Raw genomic sequence first — 10,177 nt, forward strand, 5'->3', positions numbered from 1 at the left:
TTGATTGAATTGTTTTACGATAATGCAGCTTTATGCAAAGTATTGATTTAATGAATTATTATTCCTGAAAGAAATGATTTTATGAAATAACGAGATTTAATGGTTTATCGAACCACCCTGAATGATTGAGATTTTCCTGATTAATGTTCGATTAAAAGAAATGTAAACATGATAAATAAAAGTGTAAGAACTGGTCAAGTTCCCCTGATATGGAGCCCAGGCTCTCCCTGATAAGAAGCACTGGCTTCCCCTGATATGGAACCAAGGTTCCCCCTGATAAGAAGCACTGGCTTCCCCTGATATGGAACCAAGGTTTCCCCTGAAATGAAGCACTGGCTTCCCCTGTTTTGGAGCATTGACTCCCCCTGTTATGAAGCACTGGCTTCCCCTGTTCGTAGGAGACGTCCTACCATGTTTTCCTGTAAAGTCATGACGACCAGAATAATACTGTTAAAAGGAAAAAGATTAATGAAATGACGTTCCTGAAATTAATGTTCCTGAAATGATGTTTTTTTTGAAATGATGCTTCTAAAATATTGATTTATTAAATGTTTTACTATATTCTTTTCTCCCTATTTATTAAATAAAATGAATTGAAATGATGTTACGATGCTAGGGTAACTTGTTACTCAGTCTTCGGCTCACCTTTTTGTTTTCCGTTTTAGGTACTGCTGGGGACCACAGAAACGAGTAGTGGCGAGGATTTCACTATTACCAAGTTCACCTAAGTTAATGTTAAGTTGTAACAAGTTTAAGTAAAGATTCCTGATTAAGTTTCGTACTTTTAATAAGGAATTGAGAAGGATGATTATGTTAATTTTGGAGTTTAATAGCTTATGATTGATAGTTGCCTTGTAATTCCCAAGAGGGAGTTACGGCGGGTAATGTCCCGACCGAATTAGGTTAATTCCGCTGCTAATTATGCTTTAATAAGTGATTTAGAGGTCGGGGTGTTACAGTTTGGTATCAGAGCCAAGGTTCTGGACCATAAGTGCTAAACCTTACGGGTTTTTGCGCGTAGTAGAATTCAATAGGCTTTAAGCAAAGAGTTTTAAAGAATAGTTTTTAAAAAAATAAATAAAAAATAAATATGTTAGAATCATGTTAAAATGAAATGAGTGTGAGTGTAGGAACGGGCTGAAAAGGGATTATTTTCCTATTATGTATGTTTTCCTGATTGAGCACGTTATGCAGAATGTCGACTATCGAGGTGACTAACGATATTAACGATGGAGCTCACAACGTCCATGTCAATGATGACACTATCTACGAGGATGTCGCCCATGATGATCCCTATGACAATCAACCTATCGAAGATCACAAAGAAAGGATGGAACGATAAGAAACCGTTAGCACGATGTTAGCTGAATTAATCAAAGATTCTCAGAAACAGAAATCGACGAATGCGAACGAAAATGCGTCAATGTTCAAGAAGTTTTCATCCCTGAACCCACCATCTTATGATGGCAAGCCCGACCCTGTAGAATTCGAGGATTGGATTAATCGCATAGATCAGTTGTTTGAAACCTTGCAATGTCCTAAGGAATGGAGAGTCGATTTCGCCGTATTTTACTTAACGGGTCAAGCAAGTTTATGGTGGAAAGTTAATAAAGAAAGGAAGAATGAGCCTAGATTTGGTTGGACCGAACTGCAAAAGTTATTAAGAGACAAGTTTTATCCACCATCCCTGAGGAAACAAAAGGAAGACGAGTTTTTGCACTTGCAACAAGGAACAATGAGTGTTATGGAATATGCAAACAAGTTCATGGAATTGTCAAGATTTGCACCAGAGCTGGTATCGACAGAACAATCTAGGATGAACCGTTTTGAGCGAGCTCTTCATTTGAAATACCAAGACAGGTTGGCAACTCAAAGGTTTACTTCCTATCAAGATATGGTTGATATTGCAATTAATGTTGAACGAATTGTACTACTTCGAGAAGCGCAAAATGTTGGTGATAAGAGGAAGAATGATAATCAAAACCATGGAGGAGCTAAAAGGCCAAACCAAGGAAACCATAATTATAGAAGAGACCAAGGTCATAATGATAGAGCAGCTCGTAGTGTATGGTGTGCTAAGTGTGGAAAGAGAAACCATACTGAGAGTGAATGTCGTGCAGGAACGAAGACGTGTTATCGATGTGGAGGAAAAGATCATTTTGTCAGGGACTGCCCTAAACCACCTCCCACAGATACTGGAAGAGCAACCTCGACCAATCATGAACGAAACAACAATAATGCTAGGGTTAATCATGATCCACCACGACCACCAATATCTGGAAAAGCTTACATGATGAGAGCTGGCAAGGAAGAAGAAGAAGACGCCAACGCTGATACCATTTCAATTTAGTTCTTATGTACGTTTGAACCTAAGTTTCCTGTTTTAGATTTGAATCATGTCATAGATATTTTGTCAAGGACATGTTATGAAATGTTTAAGGATCATTAATGTCCTCAAGGAAGTTTATGAAAGAATTAATAAAAGCATGATTTTGTGGATATGAATTGTTTTGAGGAACTTTTATGTTTATGAATTAATTAAGGTTGATTGTTAGAGTACCGAAAGAGCATGAGTTTGTACTTAAGGTTGAATGATAGAGTAAACAAGAGTATGAGTTTATATTTCATAAATGGAAAATCATCACTTAACTCAAGGTTATTAAAGGTTCAAAGCGTTAAGTTACGATTTATGGGTTATTTTCCCGCACCCTTCATAATGATTGTTTGTGGTTGTAAGTACCTAAGTGTATATTCATATATGTTAAGGAAGCTAAGCTAGAATCTTAAAACGTTATGCAAAAATATTATGCGATCGAGACCAAACATGATTTATGATGGAAATATGAAATTGAGGCTACACATGGAGTTCTGAGGATTATACCAAAGGAAGTTATCAGGAATTAGTCTGACAGTAAGATTGATGGTGTTTTTAGTATACCTCTCCGCATCATTTATAGGGATTGTTTTTGAAAGAATGCTTGATAATCTCCATAAAGGAAGCTAAGCAAGGAAATGTAAGGTTTGCAAAAATGTTATGTGGAAAAATATGACTTATGGTGAAAGCAGGAGATTGAGTTTGCATATAAGCTTTAGGGATCTTACCAAAATAAGTTATCGAGAATTAGTATGTCTATCAGGTTGATGGTATCAATGAATGCTATGAAATTCAAAAGTAATAATAATTTATGAATGATTGAGGAATGCAATGGAGTTGAGAATAGAAAATCGACAAAATGACCTGTCTGCAAAACTAGGTAGTCTGAACTAAGTTTTCTGGGAGCTAGATTCCTTCTTATAAAGGCACGCTTGATAGGTTTAGCATTATCCGCCAAAATCCGAGGTTTGTCGACTTAAGTTAGTAGCGAATGTCGTACGTCTACGATATATTTCCTGTCACGTGAATGGATTCGAACCCCTGCAACGAACGTAGTCAACGAAGTTGTTTGACGTAGAAGAAAGATCGGAGATCGAAATCGAAACGAATCGAATAACGGAAGTCAACGACAAGATTCCTGCGACAAAGAGGCCAATAGAAAATCAAAGCGAAATATCTCTAAATTATTCGCCCATGAACGATATGATGTATGAATGACTATGTTTTCTATGAACGATTATGTTATCGTCCACCATGCTCGTGTGTTAGATCAAATGATTATGAATATGCTTATGTAGAATATGAAAATTTTCAACTTATGAATTATGTCTTTATGATATGATTATGTTTATGCTGATATGATTGTACTGGTTGTCTAATTGTTATTCGTGGATGCCGTCTCCAATGGAAGTTCTCCTGAGCTCAGAGTACGAGATTGATATAATAAATGACTTTTACAAATTATTCGAGTATTGAAATTAGTTGATAAATATTTATTTTACTACATATACATATATATTTTCAGAATTATAATTTAATTTTCATTAAAAGTTACTATTTTCGGTAGAAAATATTTTCAAACAAGATATCACAAAGTAAGATGGGAGCCTAGTCTAAGCTAACAATTTGCCCCTTTTATGTTCTTTGCTCCTCGATCCTATTTTATGGAGTAAAGTGGAAATACTAAAGTTGATGGCGGAAATGTAATTGACCTTAATGACGATTAAGGATCAATATATAATTCTGCCCCTTTTGTATTCTTTACTCTTCGATTCTAGGTCTCGAGTTGAAGCGGAGTCCTAAAAGATGATGGCGGAATGAAGGATAGACATTGTCGGGAATTTAAATGAAATTGTGAGATCTTGGTTTTAAAACAAAACATCATACTTTTATTTGAGCGTTTTCAATTTTCAACAATCATTTTATAAATCTAATTTCCAAGTTTCGAGGACGAAACTTTTTCTAAGGGGGTAAGAATGTAATACCCCCAATTCTTAAACTTGATTAATTATGCTTAATTATTTTTGTTTAGCTTAAAATCGTTTTAAATCTAAAATTCGAACTTTATTTTTAATTAACGAAGTTTTATTTCGCTTGAATTTTTAAATATTGTTACACTATTTATTAATTTTCAGATTCTATGATTTAATTTCAAATTTACGAGTTTAAGCTACTTTTTAAATATTAGTTATTTCGTAATTGAGTTCGGATTTTTAATAATTTCAAAACGTTCTTATTTATTCGGAAACTAAATTCATTTTTCGTTAACGATATTTTTATAAAGGATTATTTTAAAACTTAATTTTAATTAAATATTTCTATTCAAATTAATTTTCTAAAAATAGAAACCAATTTTCAGAAATCTTGCCTAACTAAGTGAAATGACCAAAATGCCCCTAAGGAACAAATTGGCATCTTTCTCTTCCTTGCTCCCCACGTACAAAGTAAGAAGGAGGAAATTTCCTTCCTTCCTTCTTCCCTCATTTCAGTCAAAATTCAAAGCAAAAACCAAGTTTGTTTCTTCCACTTTATCCTTTACAAATTCAACAATTTCAGAAAACAATTTCAACACAAGAGACCAATTTCACTTCCCTTTTCTCTCTTCTCTGATTCAAGCAATCAGCCACCAACATCTTATTCACCATTGAATTTCAAGATCAAAACAATAGAATAACCATTTTATTTTCACTTTGAATAAACTGCAAATCTTAGCCATGGAGCCACCCTCTTCGCCCCTTTTTTCGGCATAATGCCGCCTGCAAACCACCCCTTTTGTCGCCTGCAACCACCGTCAACCACCACTTCCACCAACCCGCCTCACCTCCGGCTGTTTCAGTCGACCACCACCACTGCAACTCCCTCCATTTCCTTCGACCAGAACCGCGCCGCACTCCCCTGCCTTTCTTTTTCCCCCTGCTGTACCACCGTGCCACACCACCACTCACCGACCACCCCTGACTTCGCGGTCTGCCGCACCCTGCCTCCCTCCCCACACGACTTCCCTGTTCCTTCGCCGGATTGCACAACCTCAGCGCCGCCATGCTGGCGTTACCGCCGGCTTTCTGCCGCCGCCCAAGCCGCCCAGACCCGCCTCTTAATCTCCTTCTTTTCTCCTCCCCCGTCGTGCTTGCTCCTCTGCTTTTCTTTTCTTGGCTTTGCGCCCTTGCCTACTTCACGTTCCAGGAACTAAGTTCCATTTTGGAACTTTGGGCTCCTTCCAATATCTAAATTCTGGCCCAAGTTTTTGTTAGGTGAGCCTTATGCCCTTATTTCATTTTCAGATTTTACCTATTTGTTTTCATACAATATTCATGTTTTATGAAAGAAATTTTAGTTAAGCACTTTAACCTTTATTATAATATTATGAATTTTAATAATTATATATATATATATATATATATATATATATATATATATATATATATATATATATATATAAATGTATTTTGACATAAATCTAATTTAATAATATTTTTATTAAATTATGGAATTATGTTTTAAAATCATTATTTATAAACTTATTATTTATAAAAATATCTATTTTAGATTACTTATCATTTTAATAACTAATTCAATAATTTGATACTTTGAAAGAAATCGAACTCGGAGCTTAGGAAGAACGAACCAACGAAAAAGGCTTAGCAAATCGTGGAATTGAGGTAACGGTTATTTCTAGTACCCGCATTCCCTTCGAAATGTATTTATGAATGATGTTATGAATGATTGATGTTTTATAATGATGTTTTATGAATTGCGGGATTACAAGTATGATTTGATTGAATTGTTTTACGATAATGCAGCTTTATGCAAAGTATTGATTTAATGAATTATTATTCCTGAAAGAAATGATTTTATGAAATAACGAGATTTAATGGTTTATCGAACCACCCTGAATGATTGAGATTTTCCTGATTAATGTTCGATTAAAAGAAATGTAAACATGATAAATAAAAGTGTAAGAACTGGTCAAGTTCCCCTGATATGGAGCCCAGGCTCCCCCTGATAAGAAGCACTGGCTTCCCCTGATATGGAACCAAGGTTCCCCCTGATAAGAAGCATTGGCTTCCCCTGATATGGAACCAAGGTTCCCCCTGAAATGAAGCACTGGCTTCCCCTGTTATGGAGCATTGACTCCCCCTGTTATGAAGCACTGGCTTCCCCTGTTCGTAGGAGACGTCCTACCATGTTTTCCTGTAAAGTCATGACGACCAGAATAATACTGTTAAAAGGAAAAAGATTAATGAAAGGACGTTCCTGAAATTAAGGTTACTGAAATGATGTTTTTTTTGAAATGATGCTTCTGAAATATTGATTTATTAAATGTTTTACTATATTCTTTTCTCCCTGATTATTAAATAAAATGAATTGAAATGATGTTACGATGCTAGGGTAACTTGTTACTCAGTCTTCGGCTCACCGTTTTGTTTTCCGTTTTAGGTACTGCTGGGGACCACGGAAACGAGTAGTGGCGAGGATTTCACTATTACCAAGTTCACCTAAGTTAATGTTAAGTTGTAACAAGTTTAAGTAAAGATTCCTGATTAAGTTTCGTACTTTTATTAAGGAATTGAGAAGGATGATTATGTTAATTTTGGAGTTTAATAGCTTATGATTGATAGTTGCCTTGTAATTCCCAAGAGGGAGTTACGGCGGGTAATGTCCCGACCGAATTAGGTTAATTCCGCTGCTAATTATGCTTTAATAAGTGATTTGGAGGTCAGGGTGTTACATGATTAATTTTCGTAATTGTTAATTAATTGCAAATTGCGTTTATTTAATTATATGTACGCAGTTTTTCGGCAGTTTCTTCGTTACTCAACCAAATCGAGTGATTTTTGTGTCAATTCCGCATGTAAAAGGCATTCTAAAATTTTGACAAAAACCAGAATTCCCAAATTCGAAGCCTAACTATGACTTTTCGGAGGTTTTAGTTTTTCAAACGCAAAAGTTTGTAAATTTAAGATGTTAAATTGAATATTTGCGATTCTTGTTGATAAATCGTGAATTTTTGATTGACCTACTGCATATTTTTAACAAATTTGAATGCCTAGACTTGTTAATTATACAACCTAATTTGTAATTATGATTAATTTGTTGAAATTCAAATAATTTAGAATTGATTTGATTTTCAAAATTAATTAATGATTTAATTAGGTATCCATGATTAAAAACCACCATAAAATTGTTAATTTGTGATAAAATTTAAATTTTTATGACCTAGATTTGAATCCAAATTAATCGGAAATTAATTGATTAATACATTTTCGATTTTTCGCCCTAAAATTATGAAATTAATATGATTTATTAATTTGTCGATAATTTTAAATTAAAAAAATTTAAAATTTTATGAAAAACGCTCATAAACGTTGCACGCACAAAGCAAAGGACGCTACGTGTTGTATAGTGCGGGCACGCGACAACGAGCAAGGGAGCTCGTCGCCCGTGCGGTACGAATGCAGCGAGCGACAAAGCAATGGCGCACGCGCAAGGCAAAGGTGATGGCCGTGTGTGCTACGGATGAGCGATGGGCGAGGGACAAGGCAATGCGAGCAGTCGCGTGTGGGCAGCAAGGGAGCTGCACCACAGCGCTAACTGCCTCGCGCAAGCGAGCGTTGGCTCGCGCAACGAGCAATGGCTCGCGTGCAGCGAACGATGCCGCGCAAGTGGAGCTGCTGCGATGCGATGTGCGCGGGCAGGCTGCGCGCAGGCGTGGCTTGGCTTGCTGCGTTTGCGCGTGGCTGCTGCCTCTCGTGCCTTGTGCAACGGTCAGTCGAGGGACGATGCGGCCTCGAGGCTCGTGGGGCTTGGGCGCAAGCCCAAGTGCCTCGTCTTGCGACGATTGACACGTTTTGGTTTTAATTTGAATTTTCAGTTCGGAAATAATTTTAATTAATTTTAAAATTAATAATTTAAATTGTTTTCTCGGATTTTAATTTTGAATATTATAATTATCATAAATTTTAATTTATACTAATTATTTTACTAAAATTAAACCTTGAATTAATTTAAATTCGTTTAATTCAACTGAAAATAAATTAAATAAATGGATTCGATTATAATTTTATATGAGCTTTAAATTTTAATTAAACTTGTATGTTTCCGGTTAGACTAGAAATACATTTTTATGTTTAAAATTAGTAAAGCATATAAAGTTATTGGTTTGAGTGGGAGCATTTTTAGTCATAAACTCTTGATTAGGTCTACAAATCCTTTAAGGTTAAAACAACTTGATTAGAATTAATAAGGACTGAATAATTGGTAGATTATTGGTGCCCTTGATTAATTGCTGCAAATATTTATGTGATGCATTACAATGTGTTTTACTAACCAGCTATGTGGGCCATTCATGATAATGAATGGGTGAATGATATATATTGTATATGTACTGTTTTGCAGGTTAATGAAAGTGACTAGTACGGTCCAAATAGGATAGAAAATATGGTCTGCGTACCATTAATTTGAATGTAATTGGTCTAATGCACCAAAGTTTGTTTTTCAATTCAAATATGGTCTGCGTACCATCAAATAGTTCTAATTAATTTAATTATAGCTTACCCTATTTGAAGAAAATGGCGCCTCCCACGGTGAAATTCAAGACGGAGTTTCCAATCCATTTTCAAGACGGACTTTGAAGTTGAAGCTTCAAGATGAAGTCGGGCCATACTAGATCACATTTATCTTATGCATGCTTTAAGTTATTTATTGCTTTTAAATATGTCGTAAATATGCATGAGATTGTGGCTTTATTATGTTGCATGATTAAGGATTTTAGTTCACTTAAAATCTTACCAACATAGTTAGAGCCTTAAGTTCCAAACTTAAAAATTGAGTGAAAAGGTGCCATGCCAAAATAACACTTAGTTGGATAACCTTTACATCATTCTTAGTAATAGTTTTCCGCCATAGCGAGGTGTTACTTATTGATCCTAAAGGGGTAAGGTACACAAATAATTGTGAGTACATGTTAGTTTTGGTGAAACTCAACGATATAAGTAAGGAGTCCTTTTATGTCGTGGGAAATTCGATAGATTTACCTAATAAGTTCTTAGACGTACCTATCAACCAAGAGTAGTTTCTAGACTATTAGCAAAAGGCTTTTGCTTAACTAAAATATTTTAGAATTGAGTCAAAATACATAATGTGCTTAATTCTTCAATGGTTTTAGGGTCTTGGAATCATTTTATTCACACCTGCCGGAACACATAACTCGAATAAAATGCTAATGACTTGTTTAAATTGCATGATTGCTTTAATTTTCAAGTTATTACTGATGATAAATGTTTAGACTTTGCATGCTTCAATGTATGTTTTAATTATTGTTTATAATTAAATATCTTTCACTATAGTAAATCCTTTTAGAAAGGTAACAGTAAATTTCCTCGATTGGTAGTGAATCCAAGAACGATTCACGGAAATGAGAGAAAGTGAGCAATTTAAAATGTACGTTTCTTATATAGACTTTTATGGTTGTTTTCGAGTATCAAAGTCGAATGGCAAACCGATTGGTGCTTGTGAATTCAAAATACAATGTAGTTTTGAGATCATAAAGCATTGAGTTTAAACGCTCAGCTTTACCAATGGTTAACAACCTAATGTCTTTGTCCATTTATTTCTCGAATGAGTCTAGTCCCTAGACATTCGAATAGATCGATGCTTAGAGAACTTTAGAAGCTTCTAGTAAGATCATCTAGTTGAAACAGAATATTCAACATAAATAAAATGGTAAGAACTCTGTTGGAATGACATTGGACATGTCTAAACAAAGTATAAAAGTCAACACTAGAGAATTCAATTCTTAAGGCT

Source organism: Spinacia oleracea, chromosome 1, assembly GCF_020520425.1.
Source record: "Spinacia oleracea cultivar Varoflay chromosome 1, BTI_SOV_V1, whole genome shotgun sequence".
Taxonomy (NCBI): Eukaryota; Viridiplantae; Streptophyta; class Magnoliopsida; order Caryophyllales; family Amaranthaceae; genus Spinacia; species Spinacia oleracea.